This window comes from Schistocerca cancellata, chromosome 4 (genome assembly GCF_023864275.1).
Source record: "Schistocerca cancellata isolate TAMUIC-IGC-003103 chromosome 4, iqSchCanc2.1, whole genome shotgun sequence".
Taxonomy (NCBI): domain Eukaryota; kingdom Metazoa; phylum Arthropoda; class Insecta; order Orthoptera; family Acrididae; genus Schistocerca; species Schistocerca cancellata.
The window spans coordinates 66,291,634-66,315,811 of NC_064629.1; the positions used below are offsets into that span (position 1 = coordinate 66,291,634).

The 24,178-nt window shown below is 46.7% G+C and overlaps 1 pseudogene; it reads left to right on the plus strand.

Annotated features, from left to right (window-relative positions):
• Positions 1–16,206: 16,206 nt before the first annotated feature.
• LOC126185931 (5S ribosomal RNA) lies at positions 16,207–16,324 on the plus strand (annotated as a pseudogene).
• The last annotated feature ends 7,854 nt before the right edge of the window (positions 16,325–24,178 follow it).

The window sequence follows — 24,178 nt, forward strand, 5'->3', positions numbered from 1 at the left end:
AGCACCTGTTACAGTATTATTAAACACATCATGATATAAATTATTTATTTTACATATTTCTAAGCTATTGCTCTGGCTAGAGTCAAACGACTGTCCTGTTATGTGTCTTTTATTCTAAGAGTACTGTAATGAAATTGGAAAAGAAATGTGAATTTTTAAAGTCTGTCATTTCATTCAGGATATCGTTATTCCCCATGTGGCAGAGGATGAATATTTCCATTTCTTCCAAGATGTCCATTTTCCAGCTCTTTTCTAAATTATGTAGTACTTTGAGGTCTTGTCTATTGTAACACTGTGTCCTGTTACATTTATATGTTTCGCTATAGCTGATTTATTCGGTTTGCCAAGTCTGTAACAGTCAATGTGTTCGTTAAAGAGGGTTTTAAAATTTCTTCCCGTTTGGCCAATGTTGCAATGACTGCATGTAATTTTATCAATTCCTGCTTTGTGAAGTTTCTCTGTGGGATGTGAGACGTCATGTATCAGTTTCTTTTTTAAGTTGTTGTTGGTGGCAAAGGTGATCCTGATGTCTGTTTTTTAAACAGCTGGGCTGTTTTGTCTGATATGACACCTAGATATGGTAACGTTATGTACTTGGGTTTTTGGATGTTGTGTGAGGAAGCTGTGTCACATTGTTTGTTGTTATTTATAGTTGTGCGTTGTGATACTGTGTCTGTTTCATGTTCGTGATAGCCATTATTATGTGCAATGTATTTGACAGTACTCATTTCTGTCTCATAGTCGGCAGCATTAAGTGGGAATTTCTGCCTTATTTAAGAAGGATCTGAATGCAGCTTGTTTATGTGAGTTGGGATGTGTGGAAGATTTATTAATGAATGTGTCTGTGTGTGTTGGTTTTCTGTATACATTGATATTTAGGGTTTGGTCTGCGTTACTTATTCTCATGTCTATAAAATTAATTTTATTATCTTTCTCATGTTCTATGGTGAACTGGATGTTGTTGTGTAAATTATTGAATCTGTCTAATAGAGTTTCTATTTCTTCATCAGCTCTATTGTGTATGACGAATATGTCATCAACATATCTGCAATAGTGTACTATTTTCTGGGTTATAATGTGTCTGTTGTTGTTGAGAAGTTTATTTTCAATTTGGTTAATGAAAATTTCTGCAATGATTGCACTTAGAGGACTTCCCATTGCTTAGGCCTACATCTTGTTTGTACATTTTGCCATTAAATGTGAAATAATTGTGTGGAAGAACAAGCTCTAGCAATTCTACTAATTCAACTACTTCAGCTGTGGGCATAGTCTGAACTTTTAATACATTATTTTTCATTATACCTATAGATACTTTGATGGGTATGCTGCTATATAAATTTACTGTGTCAAGGGAGATTAGCGTTGCATTGGACGGGATATGAAGATCTTTAATAGTTTGAATTGCTTGGTAGCTATTTTTCACTGAAAACGAGGTTTTAAATTTATATTGTTTTTGTAAAATTTAATGCAGCATACGCATAACCTTGTAGCCTGGATGATTTATAGGATTGGCAATTGATCTGATAGGAATATTAGGTTTTGCTAGTGAGTGTGTGTGTGTGTGTGTGTGTGTGTGTGTGTGTGTGTGTTATGGTCTGCTAACGAGCATGGCTGCGTTGACGTATACCGACAGAGAGGGAGCCCTGCATCAAAGCAGCGAAGAGATAGCATTGTCAGAGGGAGGAGGAGGAGATTAGTGTTTAACGTCCCGTCGACAACGAGGTCATTAGAGACGGAGCACAAGCTCGGATAACGTAAGGATGGAGAAGGAAAGCGGCCATGTCTTTTCGAAGGAACCATCCCGGCATTTGCCTTAAGCGATATAGGGAAATCTCGGAAAACTTAAACTAGCATGGCCAGACGCGGATTTTAACCGTCGTCCTCCCGAAGGCAAGTCCAATATGCTAGAAAACAAATACAGTGGTGACTACGGAAGACGCATCGCACTGTGAAAGATAAAGACAATCGTGCATATACTATCAAGTGTTTCATCGTGTTCTCATGAAACATCACGATGAAAACTAACGACTAGCCGGCCGAAGCGCCCTCACTCCCAGGTGCAATAGTATTTTGTTCGAATAATACCGCTTCTGTTTCTCACTATATTTACATGCGACACATCTACCGGAAACCGTCTTTCGCTATCGTATTTACATGTTACGGCCTAAAGCGGATTTGCTAGCACAGTCAAATATGGCGTCTCTAAATCAGATGTTGTAGTTTCTGATTTATTCAGCACAATCGCTGTTTCTCTTCAATTAAATATTAGAAGTAGACAGCTTCATACTCAGTATATTATCTCTACTTCTCCTTCACTGTGCAAAAAGTCACTCCGTCCACATTAGCCGACATTTTTAAAACCAAGATGTAACTTTACACCCCAAGAACGTTTCAAAAACGGTTCTGCGTGTACATGGTTCCGAAAATCGGTTGTGGAAGTGGAAAACCGGCAGCCGGAAGCGGATTTCCAGAATCGAATTTGGAGTGTTTGCACCACCAACCAAACGCGGTATTGGGAAATCAGTTTACAAAATTGGATTTAGGGAGCCCCGTGTAAACATAGTGTATGCGTCCGTTCTGCAGCTCGAGATAACAAATTCCACATTTATCTGTTTGACGAGCACTATTGGTACAGAGCGGTTGCTTAGGCAATGATGTCTAATGAATAGCACAGTGGCACTAGCGGCTACGAGCAGTGTGGAGCAGATCCCGGTTTGTTTACGAACTGTTTTTTATTTGTGATAGGGCTTAGTGAGCCTATATCTCATTTACGAAAAGGTTTTGCATGCTATACTTTTTTTTTTAATCTACGTTAAGGAGCAGGTCTTTCTAAGACCGTGCTGAAGCCACCAGGTAAATCATGCAACATTAATCTGATCGTTCTGTGTAGAATCTTGGGCTCTTAGGGATCAAATAATAATCCTGAAGTTAAAATAAAAATCTAAATTTTTATTGCTATTTCGTTCCTTTCATCAGTTTAATTTAAATGAAGTTTGATTTTTCGAGATCCTAGCGCTCCGGAGCCGTGCTTTGATTCGATCGATGTTCACAAATGCCTTATGCAGAGCTAGTTACAGAAATATTCTCGTGCTTTAATTCGATCGACAGTTCAGGTGGAGTCACTTCTGCTGCGAGCAGTTAATACAGACGTCAAGCGTTTCTTAGCATTAGTAAATTATTTTCAGATTACGGAAGGTAAGTTTGCCTCGAGATTTCTTCGTCACGTTATATGATCCGTGATAATGTACCGTTCACAATAGATAGTAGTTGATTTCTGTGGTGTCGTCCGAAGAACGAGGTCCCATGTCAAAGGTAATAGATCACGATGGAACCACCAGTAATGACTGTCGCTGCCTGACGCAGCAACGAATGGGAGACGTCAGCTAGACACACCCTCAATAGGTTTCGTACACCACCGCTGCCGGATGCTTACGTCAGAGGGCAGCGCCGCTCAGCCCAGTCGTTGTCGTGCGGCTAGGACCTCCCGTCGGGTACACCAGTCGCCTGGTGCAAGTCTTTTTGGTTGACGCGACTTGCGCGTCGATGGGGATCAGATGATGATGATGATGACAACACACCACACAGTCCCTGAGCGGAGAAAATCTCCGACCCAGCTGGGAATCGAACCCGGGTCCCTTATCACATGGAATTCCGTCACGCTGACCACTCAGTTATCGAAGCGGACACCCCAGTCGTTAATCATCGCTTACGACAGCATCGTCGTACTTCATAACCAGCAGGGAGAGTTGTAGTAGAAGCGAGAACGTTATCGAAGTTTATAGTCGCTTCTGGATTGATATATGACTATCATTCTGTATCGAACCAAGTGACAAGTTTAGCAGTTCAGCGACAGTAATGTACACATAGTGACATTGCTGTAGACCCTGATTGTTTCCAAGTTAAGTACTCTATCTTGTTCAAGTTTTAATAAAGTGATCTAATAGGAGGGGCAGTCTATAAGTAATGCAACACTTTTTTTCTGAAAGCCGGTTGCCTTTATTCAGGAATCCAATACACCATATTACTCCCCACTCTTTTGGCTACAAAACGCTGTTTTGCAACGTAATATCCGTTTATTACGACGGCTTTAACCACCTCACTGGGAGGACTCGTATGGCAGTGTAGTGTCACTCTACTGGTCAAACCCCCCCCCCCCCCCCCCCATCATCCATATACTACTTCCCTCGGAGTGCATCCTTCATTGAGTCAAACAGATGGAAACCGGAAGATGCGAGATACAGATGCAGTGTAGATGAAGAAGAACGGTCCAATGAAGTTTTGTGAGCTCCTCTCGGATACACAGACTTGTGTGAGGTCTTGCATTGTCATGTACGAGGAGAAGTTCGTTTGAATTTTTTGGTGATGACACGCTGAAGTTGTTCTTCAATTTCGAGAGGGTAGCACGATATACACCACTTCATTTATTGCCGTTTTGTTTCAGGTTCGAAGTGACGAACCCATGTTTCATCGCCTGTGACGATGTTCCACAAAAAATTGTCACGATCAACCTCGTAACGCGCAAGCAATTCCACACAGGTGGTCCTTCGTTGCTGTTTATGGTCTGGCGAGGAAGCCAGAGGGCACACAGCTTTGAGTATCCCAACTGGTGATGATGATGATGTTTGGTTTGTGGGGCGCTCAACTGCGTGGTTATCAGCGCCCGTACAACTATCCAATCTTTGCTCAGTCCAATTTCGCCACTTTCCTGGATGATGAAGAAATGATGAGGACAACACAAACACCCAGTCATCTCGAGGCAGGTGAAAATCCCTGACCCCGCCGGGAATCGAACCCGGGACGCCGTGCTCGGGAAGCGAGAACGCTACCGCGAGACCACGAGCGGCGGACAATATCCCAACTGGTGTACGAGTGTGTTAGCACTACCAACGGAGACGTCCAGTAGTGGAGCGCGTTGCTCGAATGAGACTGTCACCATGATCAAACACTGCAGGAGTCACAGCTGTGAGCGCCCGGTAGGCACGCGCGAGATCGGACAGGATTGTGCGACTTCGCCCAACGACTCACCGTGCTTTTGCTCACTGCGAAGTCTCCGTAGACATTCTGCAAGCGCCTATAAAAATCATCGATGCTCTAGTTTCCCGCCAAAAGAACAGCTCTCTGCGTGGAACGCACCTCCGTTACAGACGCCTATTTGAAGGCTACACATAGCACCACCACCTATCGGAACTTAATGAAACTGTAGGAGTTGAACAGGGAATATTCCACTCCGCCCCACCACAAATTCTTGATTTTTTTTCAACCGAAACTGGCCGAGTAAAAAATGTGTTGCATTACTTACTGAACGCCCCTTGTGTTTTGTGTGTGCTGTAGTATCTGCTCGGCCTCCCCCAGAAGTGAATCTGGAATTGCTACAGCGCCACTACAATTTCAGATGCCAAAAGAATTTCCTTGCGATATGAATGCGTGTCGGTCACGAGTCATTTCTGAGGATAGTCAGATGGCGCAATAATATTATTTCTTTTGGTTTTTATTGACTTTGTAAAGAGGGCACCTTTAATCAGCGTAATCTGAAGTGGAACTTAAGTGTCCACTACTACTAGCGAAGTCACGTCTAATTTAACAGACACCATAAACGTACTGCGAAAGTTAATGAGTCTATTAACTGGTTCTGAGACCACCTCATTCTTCTGCGAAGGGAGAACATAATCTTAAAAGCAGCGGCGTGTCGTTCTAGCCAGTTCAATGCCGACAAGTTCTCTTAATATATTCGGAATACACAAATCAGCAGCAGGTATGTATGAACAACTGAAATCTGATGGTGGAAAGATCAAATAAACATCCAGCCAACACCGAGATCCTTAGCTGGACGTAATGAGTGAAGAAACCAACCGTATCCTTGTTAAAGAAGTATCCCGTTTTAGCTCAAACTAATTAAAGAAATCCACCAAAAACCAAACATAGTTTGCCAAAAGTCGATTTGAAATTCACCACGTACGGATTCGATAAAACAGTCTTGAGTGCCATTACTATGACAAGTTCTACAGTGCCGGAGAACAAACTGTAATTCGATAGGGGTCTTCTTCTTTCTTCTTTTAGGGTTCAACCCTGAGGTTGGTTTGCAGCACAGCGCCATTCCTCTCTTCCGTCTGCATTTTCTCTTCAGTTCCACGTACGTGTTACATCCAACATCATTCATGATCTGTTGCATTTATGATATCCTTTGTCGCCCCCACCGATTCTTTCCCTCAATATCTCCTTCTGCTATTGTTCCAATGATGTTGTTGTGTCTTAGGATGTGCCCTACAAGTTTCTCTCTTCTTGTATGGATATGCCTCCACAAAGATCTGGTATCCTATACTCTTCTAAGCACCCCTTCATTTGTTACTTTGTCTCTCCAGCTGATCTTCATCATCCTTCTATAGCACCACATCTCCAGGGCTTGTAGCCATCTTCTCTCTTCTCTTCCCACTGCCAAAGTTTCACATCCGTATAGGGCCACACTCCGAACGAAAGCTCTCATGATTCGTTTCCTTATTTTCAGACTGATGTTCTTGCTGGTGAGTAAGTTCCTCCTCAGATTAAATGCAATTTTGGCCTGTTGTATCTTGCTCACAATTTCTTTCCAGCTTCTACCGTCCAATGTGATTTTGCTTCCTAGTTAGGTAAATTCCTCTATCACTTCAAGCTCCTCTCTTCCAATTCTCATTCTCAGAAGTTCATATTCTGCTTCTATGGGGCACACCAGCACTTTAGTCATTTTCTTGTTTATTCTCATTCCATACTGATTGCATAGAAACCTTTCCATTGTTCTGAGGACTTCCTCTAGATCTTATTTTGTCTCCGTGACTATAGCAATATCATCTGCATAACGTAGCATGTCTATCTTCTGCCCATTAATTTTTATCCTCACCTCAGTAGTTTCTAGAAATTGGTCTATAGCTTCCTGGATGTAGGCGTTGAATATAAGAGGAGAGATAGCAAATCCTTGTCTTACCCCATTTCTAATATTTGCTTTTTGTTCCTGGTGACAGTTTCTAATCACTTCCACATCATTCTTATAGAAACTGAGTATCACACGGATGTCTTTGTACTTCATTCCATTTTCCCTCGGCGCTCTGAACATCTCTTGCCATATACACTACTGGAAATTTAAATACGAACACCGTGAATTCATTGTCCCAGGAAGGGGAAACTTTATTGACACATTCCTGGGGTCAGATACATCACATGATCACACTGATAGAACCACAGGCACATAGACACAGGCAACAGAGCATGCACAATGTCGGCACTAGTACAGTGTATATCCACCTTTCGCAGCAATGCAGGCTGCTATTCTCCCATGGAGACGATCGTAGAGATGCTGGATGTAGTCCTGTGGAACGGCTTGCCATGCCAGTTCCACCTGGCGCCTCAGTTGGACCAGCGTTCGTGCTGGACGTGCAGACCGCGTGAGACGACGCTTCATCCAGTCCCAAACATGCTCAATGGGGGACAGATCCGGAGATCCTGCTGGCCAGGGTAGTTGACTTACACCTTCTAGAGCACGTTGGGTGGCACGGGATACATGCGGACGTGCATTGTCCTGTTGGAACAGCAAGTTCCCTTGCCGGTCTAGGAATGGTAGAACGATGGGTTCGATGACGGTTTGGATGTACCGTGCACTATTCAGTGTCCCCTCGACGATCACCAGTGGTGTACGGCCAGTGTAGGAGATCGCTCCCCACACCATGATGCCGGGTGTTGGCCCTGTGTGCCTCGGTCGTATGCAGTCCTGATTGTGGCGCTCACCTGCACGGCGCCAAACACGCATACGACCATCATTGGCACCAAGGCAGAAGCGACTCTCATCGCTGAAGACGACACGTCTCCATTCGTCCCTTCATTCACGCCTGTCGCGACACCACTGGAGGCGGGCTGCACGATGTTGGCGCGTGGGCGGAAGACGGCCTAACGGTGTGCGGGACCGTAGCCCAGCTTCATGGAGACGGTTGCGAATGGTCCTCGCCGATACCCCAGGAGCAACAGTGTCCCTAATTTGCTGGGAAGTGGCGGTGCGGTCTCCTACGGCACTGCGTAGGATCCTACGGTCTTGGCGTGCATCCGTGCGTCGCTGCGGTCCGGTCCCAGGTCGACGGGCACGTGCACCTTCCGCCGACCACTGGCGACAACATCGATGTACTGTGGAGACCTCACGCCCCACGTGTTGAGCAATTCGGCGGTACGTCCACCCGGCCTCCCGCATGCCCACTATACGCCCTCGCTCAAAGTCCGTCAACTGCACATACGGTTCATGTCCACGCTGTCGCGGCATGCTACCAGTGTTAAAGACTGCGATGGAGCTCCGTATGCCACGGCAAACTGGCTGACACTGACGGCGGCGGTGCACAAATGCTGCGCAGCTAGCGCCATTCGACGGCCAACACCGCGGTTCCTGGTGTGTCCGCTGTGCCGTGCGTGTGATCATTGCTTGTACAGCCCTCTCGCAGTGTCCGGAGCAAGTATGGTGGGTCTGACACACCGGTGTCAATGTGTTCTTTTTTCCATTTCCAGGAGTGTAACTTTATCAAATGCCTTTTCCAGGTCTACAAAGGCAACACAAGTTTTTTTATTTTTTCTGTAATTGCTTTTCGATAAGGACTTTCAGTACTAGAATCGCTTATCTTGTTCCCAGTCCCCTTCTGAAACCAAACTGATCTTTACTCAGCATATCCTACACCTTCTCTTCAATTCTCTTCAGAATTATTTTTATGAGATTTTTTGATGCATGTGATATTAGGCTTAAAGTTCGGCACTGTTCACATTTTGTAGCTGCTGCCTTCTTTGGTATAGGAACAATGATGCATTTCTCTCCAGTGTTATAGATGGACCTAATAAGTTTAAGCAGCATAATTTTCATGCTGTCACCAGCATTCTTTATTAGTTTTGCAGGGATGTCACCGATAGGGCTGGGGACGGAAATAATGACCTTTCGAACGGAACCACAGCTGAAATTGCCGTAATCGATCTAAGGACACCATGGAAAACATAAATGTGAATTCAGAATGAATGTTCACTCTGCAGAGGAATGTGCGCAGATTCGAAACTTCCTGACAGAATAAAACTGTGTGCCGGATCGGGAATCTAACCTAGGACCTTTACCTCCTGCTGTTAAGTGTTGTACCGACTGAGGTACACAGCCCTCGTTGGTTTACTTCCACCAGTAATCGTCTCCAATCTTCCACACGCTGTTGAGCGCCCCACAAACCAAACATCATCATCATCATCATCCAATCTTCCAGGTTCGAGTCCCGTCCCAGCACATAGTTTTAATCTACCAAGAAGTTTCAAATGCGGATGGTCAGACGAGGAACTGAACCCAGCTCCTCTCGAGGGTACTTTCTGTGCCTTAGTCGTTGCGCCACCTCGTTAATTTCCAGATTCAAGTCCAGTGCATTAATATCTACAGCACAGGGCGGGTAGCTGAAGATACTTCTCTTCTGAATTTACACCCATACTGTCTCCTTTTCTGCTTGGTATGGGTGGTGTATCAGAGAGACTTTCGGAGGCTTCTTGTGTTGGACGGTTGCGGTTACAAGTGCTTCTTTCGCTAGCCGCTCCGCCAGTCGGTGCGTGAGGGAGAAACAGTCGAGCGCCTCGGCTGTTTAGAAAGCTACACTCAAACCGCACCCAAACTGTTCGGTATGCTATACCAGTGGGCGCTAATCCGATAAGCTGTTTTGGTCTCAGGCTGGCCCATCTGCCCATTCTAGCGGCTAAAGACTTGACAACCGTACCGGATATATCGACTACTGAAGTGCATTGTGTAGGATGCGAATAAGAAAAATAGAGTGTTTGTTAGAACTCAGCAGTCATGTGGTACAATTGCTAACGTTGTGGAATAATACTCCGAAGCAGTGGGATATTAATTCCTGTCCCCTAATTTAGGTTTCCAGAGACTGACTTAAATAATTCCAGTCAGATACCCGAATTCTCAAACCAAACTATTCTTTCGTTAATAGCGACCATGACGTGCGTGGAAAGATAAAGGTAAATCTTCTTCCTTTCAACATCTTACGATTCACTGACCTCTGAAGAAGAATTTTGTCCAAGCAGCGGTCAATCGTTTCCAAAGGAACAAAGAGAAGTATTTTAGGAAACGCTCTGCCGGAAGACAATTGTCGTTTGAGGTGTTCTGTCACATTATAGTCTAAGACAGTAAGTATCAAATCCACAAAATATTTGCACAACATCCGTAATGCATAAGCTTAATTTGTACAAATTCAAAACTCACTTAAAGTACACAAATATTTGTAATCTACAGTAAAATGGAAAATGGCTGGTTACAAAAATAAACTCTAACTAAAAAAAAAAAAAACAACAACGACACACTACGAAGAAATTATCCGAATGTGGGGGAAATCGGTAGATGTGATGTGATGTACATGTACAGACCATTTCAGAAAAATTGGATGTTTTATTTAAGAGAATGAGCTTCACCAATTGAGCAAGCCAGTAACGCTTTGGTCCACCTCTGGCACTTATGCAAGTAGTTATTCCGCTTCACATTGATTGATACAGATGTTGTATGTCCTCCTGAAGGATATCGTGCTAAATTCTGCCCAACTAGCGCATTAGATCGTCAAAATCGCGAGCTGGTTCGAGGGCCCTGCCCATAATTCTTCAAACGTTCTCAAATGGGGAAATATCCAGTGACCTTGTTGGCCAAAAAAGGGTTTGACAAGCATTAAGATAAATTAGTTGAAATGTAAAGATGGTAACGATGGCTTGGCATGAGCAGCAACAGAACGGGACGCAGGGTATCTTCGACGTACCGCTGGGCTGTAAGGCTGCCGCGGCTCGCGACCAGAGGGGTCCTGCTTTCAGAACAAATGGCACCATAGACCATCACTTCTGGTTGTCGAATGGTATAGCGGGTAACAATCTATGGAGCTCTTTCTCTTGAATAAATCATCCAATTTTTGTGGAATTGTAATCATTTGTTTGTCTGTACACGTAGATCACATCTACGTGTTCCATTCGGATATTTCCTTTGTGGCTCGTCGTCGTTGTTGTTCTTTTCTTCTCGTCTTAGACTGCATACATACATTTCAGTTCACAATTATAGTAAGCTATTATTTGGCAAAACCTATATGGTTCACGGAATGTACAAAAAGTTTTTATTTTTAAACTTATTTTTCTTTTTAAAACATGTAGTCTGTAGTAACCACAACCAACAGCGGGAACGCCTTGGGCTGCGGATCGGAGCCACCAGGCGGGGAAGCCGCCGGCGGTGGAGCACGCACCACCGGGTAAACACAGGACGAGTCGGACGACAGACCAACGACAACTGACAACAACCGACCACGACCGACTATGAGCGACACAACGAGGAAGAGATAAACAACGGAGGCTTGTGGAAACCACAACACCAAACACCAAACGTAAATCCACTCGGAACCAGAGCCAGGCAAATGTCAACAACGAGCAACGACCAGAACGCAGTACCGCCGAGATAGAAACGAAATCCAGAGCGAGTACCAGACTGGCTGGACTAGGTTTTTTTTCTTTATTGTTATTTTCATACCTAAACAATCAGGTAGGCTGTCAGCGGCATGTTACGCCGCTCTTCAGCCATAGAGTTGACAATAACAGAACACAGAATGGAGAACCAGAGTGAACATAGTGACGGGCAAAAAATAGTGGTCACAGATACACATTAAACGGAGCCGTTCACACTCGACGATAACGACACTGAAAACATGTTGACACGGCGCACATAACACTGATGAATCCGACGGCACAAGTGAACGTAGAAGCGTGACGGAGGACGCTAAAAACATAAAACGACATCACATACACGTGAAACTAATGGCTATGATCTTCGGCGCGCGAAATTCCACAGATCGTGTACTAGTCCGGGGACCTGCCAAGGGGGAGGAAAGGGGAGTGGGAGGGAGAGGGGTGAGCAAGGAAGCCTATGGTGGAGGAGACGGAGGAAAAAATGGAGGAATGGCTGGAGGGGAAGCCCGGGAGGGGAGTGGGGAGAAAGGGAGGGAAGGGGGAGAGAAGGGAGGGAGAAGGGACAGAGGGTGCCCAAAGGAAAAAATACAGGAAGAGGGAGGGAGGGTCAAAGTGGGTAGGAGGGGTAGATGGAGGGGAGGACATCATCAGGGAGGGGGAGCTGGCGGAAGCCACCTTGGGAGAGGGTATGGAGGGTGGAGAGATGGAGACCGGGTGGGACGTGGGAATACAGGCGCGGCAGCAGGCGGGGGTGGGAGAGGATGGATGAGACAAGCGGATGAGGAGGATCGAGTTTACGGGAGGTGTACAGGATCCGTATCCTTTCCAGGAAAAGGAGGAGGTTGGGGATCGGAATGAGGTCGTAGAGGATCCGCATGGGGGAGGGGAGATGGATGCGATAGGCGAGGCGGAGAGCATGGCGTTTGAGGATCTGAAGGGATTTATAAAAGGTAGGGGGGCGGAGATCCAGGCTGGACGTGCGTAACAAAGGATAGGGTGGATGAGGGATTTATAGGTGTGGAGTATGGTGGAGGGATCCAGACCCCACGTTCGGCCGGAAAGGAGCTTGAGGAGATGTAGTCATGAGCGTGCCTTGGCTTGTATTGTCCGGAGATGGGGGGTCCAGGAGAGGCGACAGTCAAGGGTGACGCCAAGGTACTTAAGGGTGGGGGTGAGGGCGATAGGACGGCCATAGATGGTGAGATAGAAATCAAGGAGGCGGAAGGAAGGGGTGGTTTTGCCTACAATGATCGCCTGGGTTTTGGAGGGATTGACCTTCAGCAACCACTGGTTGCACCAAGCGGTGAACTGGTCAAGATGGGATTGGAGAAGGTGTTGGGAGCGCTGCAGGGTGGGGGCAAGGGCAAGGAGGGCGGTGTCATCGGAAAACTGGAGAATGTGGACGGGGGGGTGACGGTGCGGCATGTCCGCCGTATATAAAAGGTACAGAAGGGGGGAGAGGACGGAGCCTTGGGGCACACCGGCGGAGGGAAAAAAGATGTAGGAATCCGTGTTATGGATGGGGACGTAGGAAGGACGGTGGGAGAGAAAGGAGCCGATCAGACGGACGTAGTTAATGGGAAGGGCGAAGGTTTGGAGCTTGAGACCGGAATGCCATACGCGGTCATCAGCATGTTCGAGGTCCAGGGAGAGGAAGATGGCGGAGCGACGGGAATTAACCTGTTCGGAAAGGAGATGAGTGAAGTGAAGGAGAAGGTCGTCGGAAGAGAAGGACGGCCGAAAGCCACACTGGGTAACGGGAAGGAGGCGGTGTTGGCGGAGATGCTGGTGGATGTGGCGGGTGAGGATAGATTCCAGGACCTTGCTGAAGACCGAGGTAAGGCTGATGGGATGGTAGGAGGAGACGGCGGACGGCGGTTTACCAGGTTTAAGGAACATCAGGACACGGGAGGTTTTCCACAGGGTAGCAACCGGTGGGCAGAACTACATTGTAGAGCCTGGCCAGGGTGGAGAGAAAAGAGACAGGAGCTTCACGAAGGTGACGGTAGGTGACACGGTCGTGACCAGGAGCGGTGTGGCGTTTCGTGCGGAGTGTAGCAATGAGATCATGTGCAGTGATAGGGGCATCGAGTTCCGTGTGTGCAATGTTGTCCAAGCTGGACTAGAGCAGAGCGGGTCCCTATATACGAAACCGGAGGGAGCGGCTATTGGCCGCTGTCTGCACGTGGCTTAGCGGTGGCGCCCTCGCTGCGCGAGAGCCGCTGCGCGGAATAGCCGCCGCGGAGGCGGAGCCCTCTATGGGCTGACCACGTCCATTTGTTCTGCCGCGTGTTCGACTTCCGCGGGGGAAGGTACTAAATAGTCCTCATTTTCATAATCAGTGAGATTTTCGTGTTCAGAGAGCGGAGAGTACCCATCGAATATACTTTTCTTAACATCGAACGCAATCTTAAGATAGTATGCGACCAACGTTTGGAGATAAGTGGTGATTTACCGACATGAAACTGGTACTGTGTCCACAACAGGTCACTTTATCACTGGGGGTGAATAGCCTGTTACGAGAACAACTGAAAAGGTAATTTCCATAAACGCACATGGAGCTGTTTAGAGGGAGAGAAATAACCACAGAGAAATAAAGCGCGATCCTACCCTACAGAATTAAAGTGCTGTGTCTTATTGTGTTTGTGTTGTTGACGAGAAACCGGAGATGATGGAAACAAACTGTCACGACATGGCCTACTCCTCTCGAAGATATCTAAGGAGTTTCCGAGCTTAGTGTCTCTAATCCGACGGGTGAGATGCTATCGACAATACTATACACTGACGAGCCAAACATTACGACCACTGATCAGCGCGAGAATAAATGCCATATGGTGAAGTTGCGGGTAAGTTCAAATGGTTCAAATGGCTCTGAGCACTATGGGACTCAACTGCTGTGGTCGTAAGTCCCCTAGAACTTAGAACTACTTAAACCTAACTAACCTAAGGACAGCACACAACACCCAGCCATCACGAGGCAGAGAAAATCCCTGACCCCGCTGGGAATCGAACCCGGGAACCCGGGCGTGGGAAGCGAGAACGCAACCGCACGACCACGAGATGCGGGCTGCGGGTAAGTGGTGCTGTAAGAAAATATACAGGATGTGCCAGACATGTTGTGACCAGCTTGTCGGGGCTGGTTGGTTGGTTTGGGGAAGGATACCAGACAGCGTGGTCATCGGTCTCATCGGATTAGGGAAGGATTGGGAAGGAAGTCGGCCGTGCCCTTTCAGAGGAACCATCCCGGCATTTGCCTGGAGTGATTTAGGGAAATCACGGAAAACCCAAATCAGGATGGCCGGACGCGGGATTGAACCGTCGTCCTCCCGAATGCGAGTCCAGTGTCTAACCACTGCGCCACCCCGCTCGGTGTCGTGGGGGCTGTAGAGGGTGTCTTGAGGAACGAATCGAGGGCAATAACCAGTGTCCGGAGGCATCGTACAACGACGCTACAGAGCGTCGTAGATATAGGCGCCGGCGTCTGCAACTAGGCCACCACTGCGGCAGAAAACGGGACTGTACGCTGACGGATCGAAGGCGAAACGTCTCGGAATGTTGTTTGTTATTCAGTCATCGCGAATGATTGCCACGATCGCCAGTGAAGAAGAAGGAGCTAGATGCTGCGAAGAAAGGCCTTGCCTCCTGAATGTGATGCTCTGTTGTCTCGGTGGATGACGGTTTCGGGCACGGGTTTCCATCTGCAGTTATTTGTTTCCTGGAACCCTCTAAAACCTCCGATATTTTTCCGTATGCAGGAGAAAAATAAAATGCAGATGGAAACCTATGTCCGGAACCGTCTGCACCGAGGTAACAGAGCATCACATTAACAGGAGACATGGCCTGTCTAGGCAGCAGGTAACAGACTTCTATTGTGTAGATGGTGGCAATCAGTCACGATCACTGAATAACAAACAGCATAGCGAGATGTTCCGCCTATGGTCCGTCAGCGTACAAATTCACATTTTCTTGGAAACTTGGGGTAAGTTCCTATGGGATCAAACTGCTGAGGTCATCGGTCCCTAGGTTTACGCACTACTTAATCTAACTTAAACTAACTTACTCTAAGCACAACACACACACCCATGCGCAATGGAGGAGTCGAACCGACGGGGGGAGCCGCGCGAACCGTGCAAGGCGCCCAAGCCAACGCAGCAACCCCGCGCGGCTCATATTTGCTTGTGGCAGCCGCCGGCGCCTTTAACTTCGACGCTCTGTGGCGCGGTTGGATGACGTTCGCGGACACGGGTTCCTACCCTCGATTTGCTCCTCATCAGGCCTGCTACAATCCCTCCAACTTAGTCGCAACATCTGGGACACTCTGTACAAGATGTCCGCCGCTCGTGGTCTCGCGGTAGCGTTCTCGCTTCCCGAGCACGGGGTCCCGGGTTCGATTCCCGGCGGGGTCAGGGATTTTCACCTGCCTCGAGATGACTGGGTGTTTGTGTTGTCCTCCTCATTTCATCATCATCCAGGAAAGTGGCGAAATTGGACTGAGCAAAGATTGGGTAATTGTACGGGCGCTGATAACCACGCAGTTGAGCGCCCCACAAACCAAACATCATCATCATCACTCTGTACAAGATGAACAGAGACGAATCGGAATGATTATAGCGATGATAGGGGTTGAAAAAGTGGACGGCGAGCCACCTACGGTGCATGGCGGAGAGTACCTTGCATTACTACTACTTTCCTGTTCCACTCGCAAAATAGCGAGGAAAAAAGGACTATCTATATGCCTCCGTATGTAACGACCTTGCCGCAGTGGATACACCGGTTCCCGTCAGATCACCGAAGTTAAGCGCTGTCGGGCATGGCCGGCACTTGGATGGGTGACCATCCGGGCCGCCATGCGCTGTGGCCATTTTTCGGGGTAAAATAAAGATGACAATCGATGAGTAAACCCATAGCAACCGGAATACCAACATGCAAAACAAAAACGCTACGAACTTATGGACCAACGTAATAAGATGGTTTTAGATGTAACTTTATAGTACTGTGGGTTCAAATGGCTCTGAGCACTATGGGCCTTAACTGCTGAGGTCATCAGTCCCCTAGAACTTAGAACTACTTAAACCTAACTAACCTAAGGACATCACACACATCCATGCCCGAGGCAGGATTCGAACCTGCGACCGTAGCAGTCCCGCGGTTCCGGACTGCAGCGGCTAGAACCGCACGGCCACCGCGGCCGGCTGCCTGACCAAATATGCTACTTTTGTCTTTCAGCTGACCTAGAATGTTTCACTGCTATCAATATTTCTAGAACTTTACTGAAATGTTAGCAATGTATGGAACAAGGAACGGAAGGGCCACGTCATAAAATATAAAGTTCTATCACATATTTTCTGTTATCCCTATAGTATTAATAAAGGAAGTTTGGCACAATTTAAAAAGGACAGTCTTCAAGCGAATTTAACACAAGTTAACAAAATGGAAACAAATTAAAACTTTACGATTTAACAAAAAGAATCTTCGAGCAAGATTAACTCAGTTGAGAAAGGCAAACTTCATGAAAAATTTACCACAGTTAGGAACAACAACCTTAAACTTAACGCAGTTACGAGGGCAATCTTAAAGGACATTTAACACAGTTAAGAAAAACAATTAAAAATTAGCGCCGCAACCACCTTATTTTACAATTTCTAAGAACAACGGACGGAATGAAAACTTAATAAATTAAAAGGAGTAAAAGTATAATAATCTTCTCTGTAGTAAGCCTGCTGATTCAACACACCAATCAAGGTCGGCTTCTTAAAGCTGACCGCGTGGCTTACAAATTACGAAAGCAGTTTTCGCTAATCGCCCACTTTACTACAACACAAAGAAAGCAGAGTTATATATATACCACGTGTGTAATTACATAAAAAGAGAATACAGCCAATGAATGGGCCATGAAAATGAAATTCGAGCAGAAATTAATTACAAGCAACGCATTACTCGCCACATGCCACACAAATGGGCATGAAAATTATAATATACGTATATCACCAATTCCTGTATATAAAGAGAAATTCATCTGGTACTAAAGCCAAGACTTGGTGCGTGGCCCTACTAATTAGCTTCTGGAGAAGTAAACAATTAAAAGTTACACTCACCACATGGAAAGACCTACATAAAACACGTTGATGGCCTCTAAAGCTGTTACTGGGGCTGCAATACTGATGCTTTAAGAAGTGAAAAATAGACAGAAGGCGTCAATTGATGTGCATGTAAGGGAGGGCTTTGAACTACGGTAGTTGTGGAGGTGGAGGGGGGGGGGAGGGTTTACTAGTACTGATACAGTGGTGTAATGGTTAGCACGTGAGCTCTGTATGCAGGAGACCAGGGTTCAACTCCCAGCTATAGTACAAATTTTAATTCATTTCTTCAACTTCCATCATTACCGCCTTTACTCTTAGTTTACTTCACCAAAGCATGTCCAGGGAATTACAATAGAATGGGTCTTCAACAAATCAGAAACATTTGTCCAGATTTAACTAATTAAGGCTCACCATATTCTACCTAATACGGTCGTGAAGATGAAATTCCAGTAAATCAGTGAAATATGTCACTGGAACTATCAGCCCAGAGTTTAAGGCCCTCTCTGCGGTAACCTTCCGTCCATTGCGAGGCACCATACACAGGGATGATTACGGTCAAATGACACACTGCATCACCGACCCTACATCCCATCCCACGCGTAGCACACAGTTCCATCGCTGAGGCCCCGTCAACACCAGCCAGTGTACTGAGAAATGCAGCGCAGGCACGTCTGGCGCAAAATTTTGTTTCCCGTTTGTTCGCGTATCCCCTATCGAGAGGCCGCGAAATCCGTCACCCTGCGACGAAGTGGCAAGGTCTCTGACCGCACTCGCAACTCGTCGATACGAGCCGCTGCACAGCTCACTTACCATCGATATTATGTGGCAGCTGTTTGGTATACACGCAGTCGCACTTTGAGTAGACACCTTCCATACACTGAGGTGACGAAAGTCATGGGATTTCGATATGCACATATACAGATGGCGGCCGTATCGCATACACAAGGTACAAAAGGGCACAGCTGTCATTTGTACTCAGGTGTTTCACGTGAAAAGGTTTCCGACGTCATTATGGACGCACGACGGGAATTAACAAACGTTGAACGCGGAATGGTAGCTGCAGACAGACGCATGGAACATTACATTTCCGAAATTATTGTGTTGGCAGAAGAGCCAACACCGTGTTACGTGAAGGGCGAAATGAACGCGTTTTAGCTCACGCAGGCTGGCGTGAGAAGGGAAGAACTATACTGACGTGAGGTCTGGAACATGACCAGGAATGAGAATCCAGAAAGCAGACGTAATTAGTTTCATACTTAAATTTAATCCATTAATGATGAACGTCGCTCTTGACAGTACATCAGTCACAATATTATCTGTTCAGAATACACTCTGGAAGTAATTATAGGAACTGAATATGGCGCCTTGCTAGGTCGTAGCAAATGACGTAGCTGAAGGCTATGCTAAACTGTCGTCTCTGCAAATGAGAGCGTATGTATTCAGTGAACCATCGCTAGTAATGTCGGCTGTACAACTGGGGCGAGTGCTACGGAGTCTCTAGACTAGACCTGCCGTGTGGCGGCGCTCGGTCTGCAATCACTGATAGTGGCGACACGCGGGTCCGACGTATGCTAACGGACCGCGGCCGATTTAAAGGCTACCACCTAGCAAGTGTGGTGTCTGGCGGTGACACCACAGAAATTGTTAAGAAATTAAATATTCCGAGATGCACAGTGTCAGGAGCGTGTCGAGAATACCAAGTTTCAGGCATTATCTCTCACCACGGACAACGCAGTGGCTGACTGCCTTCACTTAACGACTGAGAGCAGCTGCATTTGCGTAGAGTTGTCACTGCTAACTTACAAGCACCAATACTTGAAATAACCACAGAAATCAATCCGGGACATACGACGAATATATCAGTTAGGACAGTGCCGTGAAATTTGGCGTTAATGGTCTATGGCAGCAGACGACCGACGCGAGTGCCTTTGCTAACAGCACGACATCGCCTGCAGCGCCTCTGTGACCCTAGACGACTGGAAAGCCGTGGCCTGGTGAGGCGTCCAGGTCTCTGTTGGTAAGAGCTGATGGTAGGGTTCGAGTGTGATGCAGACGCCACGAAGCCAGACCCTGTACCGGCGACATCCGCAGTTATGGATGGCAGTAGAAGCAGCATGGCTCAGTAGTTCTGCAGAGGACTTCCAACCACTCGTTGCGTGGAGGCCACGTACACCGGGCAAAAGTACGTTCCACACGATAGTAGGTGTCCCACGAGTTTTGTCGCCTCAGTGAACAGCGTCTAGTAAAATGTTTTGCCCTCATGACTGTGTGTCACATCTTTGTATGGTATCCACAAGGCGTCGAAACTGTTTGCAAGCTATCCTAATCCGTGACATCTCAGGGACATTAGTCACATCTGGGTACTAGGCGCTCGAAGGTGCCAATGATATTCTCAGTAGTACCGAGATCAGAAGACAGGTACCACATATGCTCCCTCAAGTCCTTGTAATTTTCTTCAAACCATTCTGGGATGGTGCACTATCTTCCTGAAGACACAGGCCGCTTTAAAGGTGCTATAAGAGAGAAAATAAATGCTTACGTACAGAAAATTAGATACCATATTTATTACCAGTAAGAGCCGATAGCAGTCGTGCCTCAATTTAGTCCCATGTGCACGGCACTGAAAACACTTCTACCAGTAACTGAAAGACGCTTTTTTTTTTTTTTGGAAAAGGGGAAAGAATCGTCTCATTTGGTTTCCGACGAACACATATTCTTCCATCAGTGTGTACCAACGTATCTGTTCAGATCACACGTTTTCAATAGTGACGATTCTCCATTCATCCTTCTCTATGTGCCCTTTGGTCTAGAGGAATCGGAACAGCACACGTACAGCGGTGGCTTCTGTACCAGGTGCAGTTGACCTGGGTGGACTCAAATGTGGCGATATGTCGCACCTAGCCGTCCTTCTCTTGACCACCTAAACGACAGTCACGACGAGTTGTGGCGATATATTAGCCGAACTTTTCCGTGAGTCGTGATGGCAGGCCTTCCCGAGCCATCAGCTACCTCAATTCAGTTTCTAGCGAGTGCGTACGTTCGTTACTTCCATCTGAAATCTCATGGCTCGTCTCAGATTTGTAATTCTCATACTGGGATTCCACATGCACCCTGCCCAGGGTCTACTGTAAATACCTTGATTCTGTCTGAAAAAAGCCTGTGCAAATATTCACTCAGATCTTGTTAAGATATCAAAGTGCAGCAAAGACTGGCACATGGCTTTAAATGTTCAGAAATGTAAAACTGCGCACTTTATTAAACGCAAAAGCGTAGTATCGTATAATTACAGTATCAGTGAGCCGCAATTGGAATCACAACTCATACAATTGCCTGGATCCAACCATCTGTAGGGATATGAAATGAAATGATCCCATAACATCATACATAGGCAAAGCAGGTAACTGTTGTAACCTAAACAAATAGATTCACAACTACAGTATTTACTGGGCATAAAAACTCAACGCAATTCTCAACAGTCTGATCCTTGTATCCAGGAAGAATTAAAGTTAACAAGAATATGACCGGAGTAGAAAATCGACACTAGAAGTTGGCGCACTCAACGTCTATAAGAGGATACAGTCAGCGAGATTTGGTAATAACGTTCCACGGAACATAGGCCATGGTAGCATAGATATTCCTAGGGAATGTTTCAGACTATCACCTATAGCCCAGAGCTGCTGACTGAGTCGAAGCCCCGTGGCAGTACAGGGGAGCGAGAGAACGAATTTGGCGGAGTCCAGCGGAGCGGAACGATGCTGCAACCAGAAACCAGCGACAGCTGTAGTGAAAAGACGATGGGTTAGCGTAGCTGGTGATGATCTGCTTGAGGTGGCTTTCGGAAGAGAACAATCTTGCGGCTGCCCATATTGCCACCTTTGTTGGCCATTAAAATTGCTACACCAAGAAGAAATGCAGATGATAAACGGGTATTCATTGGACAAATATATTATACTAGAACTGACATATGATTACACTGTCACGCAATTTGGGTGCATAGATCCTGAGAAATCAGTACCCAGAACAACCACCTCTGGCCGTAATAACGGCCTTGATACGCCTGGGCATTACGTCAAACAGAGCTTGGATGGTGTGTACAGGTACAGCTGCCCATGCAGCTTCAACACGATATCACAGTTGATCAAGAGTAGTGACTGTCGTATTGTGACGAGCCAGTTGCTCGGCCACCATTGACCAGACGTTTTCAATTGGTGAGAGATCTGGAGAATGTGCTGGCCAGGGCAGCAGTCGAACATTTTCTGTATCCAGAGAGACCCGTACAGCACCTGCAACATGCGGTCGTGCATTATCCTACTGAAATGTAGGGTTTCGCAGGGATCGAATGAAGGGTAGAGCCACGGGTCGTAACAATCTGAAATGTAACGTCCGCTGTTCAAAGTGCCGTCAATGCGAACAAGAGGTGACCGAGACGTGTAACCAATGGCACCCCATACCATCACGCCGGGTGATACGCCAGTATGACGATGACGGATACACGCTTCCAATGTGCGTTCACCGCGATGTCGCCAAACACGGATGCGACCATCATGATGCTGTAAACAGAACCTGATTCATGCGAAAAAATGACGTTTTGCAATTCGTGCATCCAGGTTCGTCGTTGAGTACACCATCGCAGGCAATCCTGTCTGTGATGCAGCGTCAAGAGTAACCGCAGCCATTGTCTCCGAGCTGATGGTCCATGCTGCTGCAAACGTCGTAGAGCTGTTCGTGCAGATGTTTGTTGTCTTGCAAACGTCCCCATCTGTTGACTCGGTGATTGAGACGTGGCTGACGATCCGTTACAGCCATGCGGATAAGATGCCTGTCATCTTGACTGCTAGTGATACGAGGCCTTTGGGTTCCAGCAGGGCTTTCCGTATTACCCTCCTGAACCCACCGATTCCATATTTTGCTAACAGTCACTGGATCTCGACCAACGCGAGCAGCAGTGTCACGATACGATAAACCACAATCGCGGTAGGCTACAATCCGACCTTTATCGAAGTCGGAAACGTTATGGTACGCATTTCTCCTCCTTACACTAGGCATCAAAACAACGTTTCACCAGGCAACGCCGGTCAACTGCTGTTTGTGTATGAGAAATCGGTTGGATGGCTCTGAGCACTATGGGACTTAACTTCTGAGGTCATCAATCCCCTAGAACTTAGAACTACTTAAACCTAACTAAGTTCTGTTTACCGTTCACTATAGAAATGTGTGGCTTATAAGGAGCTGTTTGCTACGCACAGTGTGCTAGCTGAACTGTTAGTAGCACCTTGGAACTCAAGAGTGATTTCTCCCACTGATTTCATGCCGGTTTTTAAGACCACCCAGAGCAATGCTGGACGGTCCCTATCCGTCAGTTAGCTGTGGCTGATCTCTCTCGCTTCCACTTCACAATCATATTACACTGGACTTGCATTCGGAAGGAGGACGGTTCAAAGCCGCGTCCAGCCATCCTGGTTTCGGTTTTCCGTGATTTCCCTGAATCGCTTCAGGCAGATGCCGGGATGGTTCCTATCAAAGGGCATGGCCGACTTTCTTGCCCATTCTTCCCTAAACCGATGGAACCGATGACATCGCTGTTTGATCCCCTCCCCCCCTTCCCCCCCCCCCCCCCCAATCAACCAACCAACCAGCAATCACATCATCAACAGTTGACTTGAGCAGATTTAGATGGATATAAATGCCCCTGATGGCTCTGTTACTCAGATGACATGCAGTAACTAGCCCACGGTGGAAGTCACTTAGCTGTCCTGACATCATAATACTCCCCTAGCCCTTTGATACTGTTGGGTCCGCCTGTGGTGACAACTAGTAATTTATTAGTAATGTGTTAGAACTCGAGCATGGTAAATACTTAACTTTGTAAAAAAAATTAATGTCCACACAGATGACGTAGACATGATGCTGTCGCTGACACCTGTAACATTAATACTTTGTTCATTGCAAAACGACAGTTTCACATCAGAGTACAACAGCCTTTAATTGGAAGCAAAGTTTAGAACAACTGCTCTATTCGCAAGCAGCTGCATCTGTACAACGACGATACTGTTGTCGTTAGCGACGGTCGCTGATTATATAGAGACTGGGGGTCGGTGTGGGGGTCGGACGTGGTGACGGGGGGTGGGGGGGATGGGGGGAGCGGATGGCACTGCACTCGGAAATAAATAACTTTCCGGCTGCGGCGGCGTAAGGAAAAGCGTAGGGGAGTGTCTACGCCGTCGTCTACGATTCTCTGTTGCTTCTGGCAGCGACTGTCTTTACTTGTGGTGCCGCTGTGAGGTACCAACTTTAGCACGAGACCTCGTTCTGCGGACAGCACCACACCTACAATGTTCGTGATGTCCGTCATCAATGTGTGACATAATTCCATTCATTAGTAGTATACTGGAAAATGCAGTCGGTTTACAAAGAGATCGCTTAAAAACTATCCTTCGGACCATTCTAGAATACTGCTCAGATACATGGAACCAAGCTCAAGAAGAAAAACGGAGGAACACTGAAGGTATACAAAGAAGGCAACACAATGGTCACTTAAACTGGCAGTAGCGCAAAACGGATCGAAGCACCCTGCTTACATAATTAATAAAATATAAAAATCACAAATTTTCATATTCACTGAGTTCTTAGTTGGC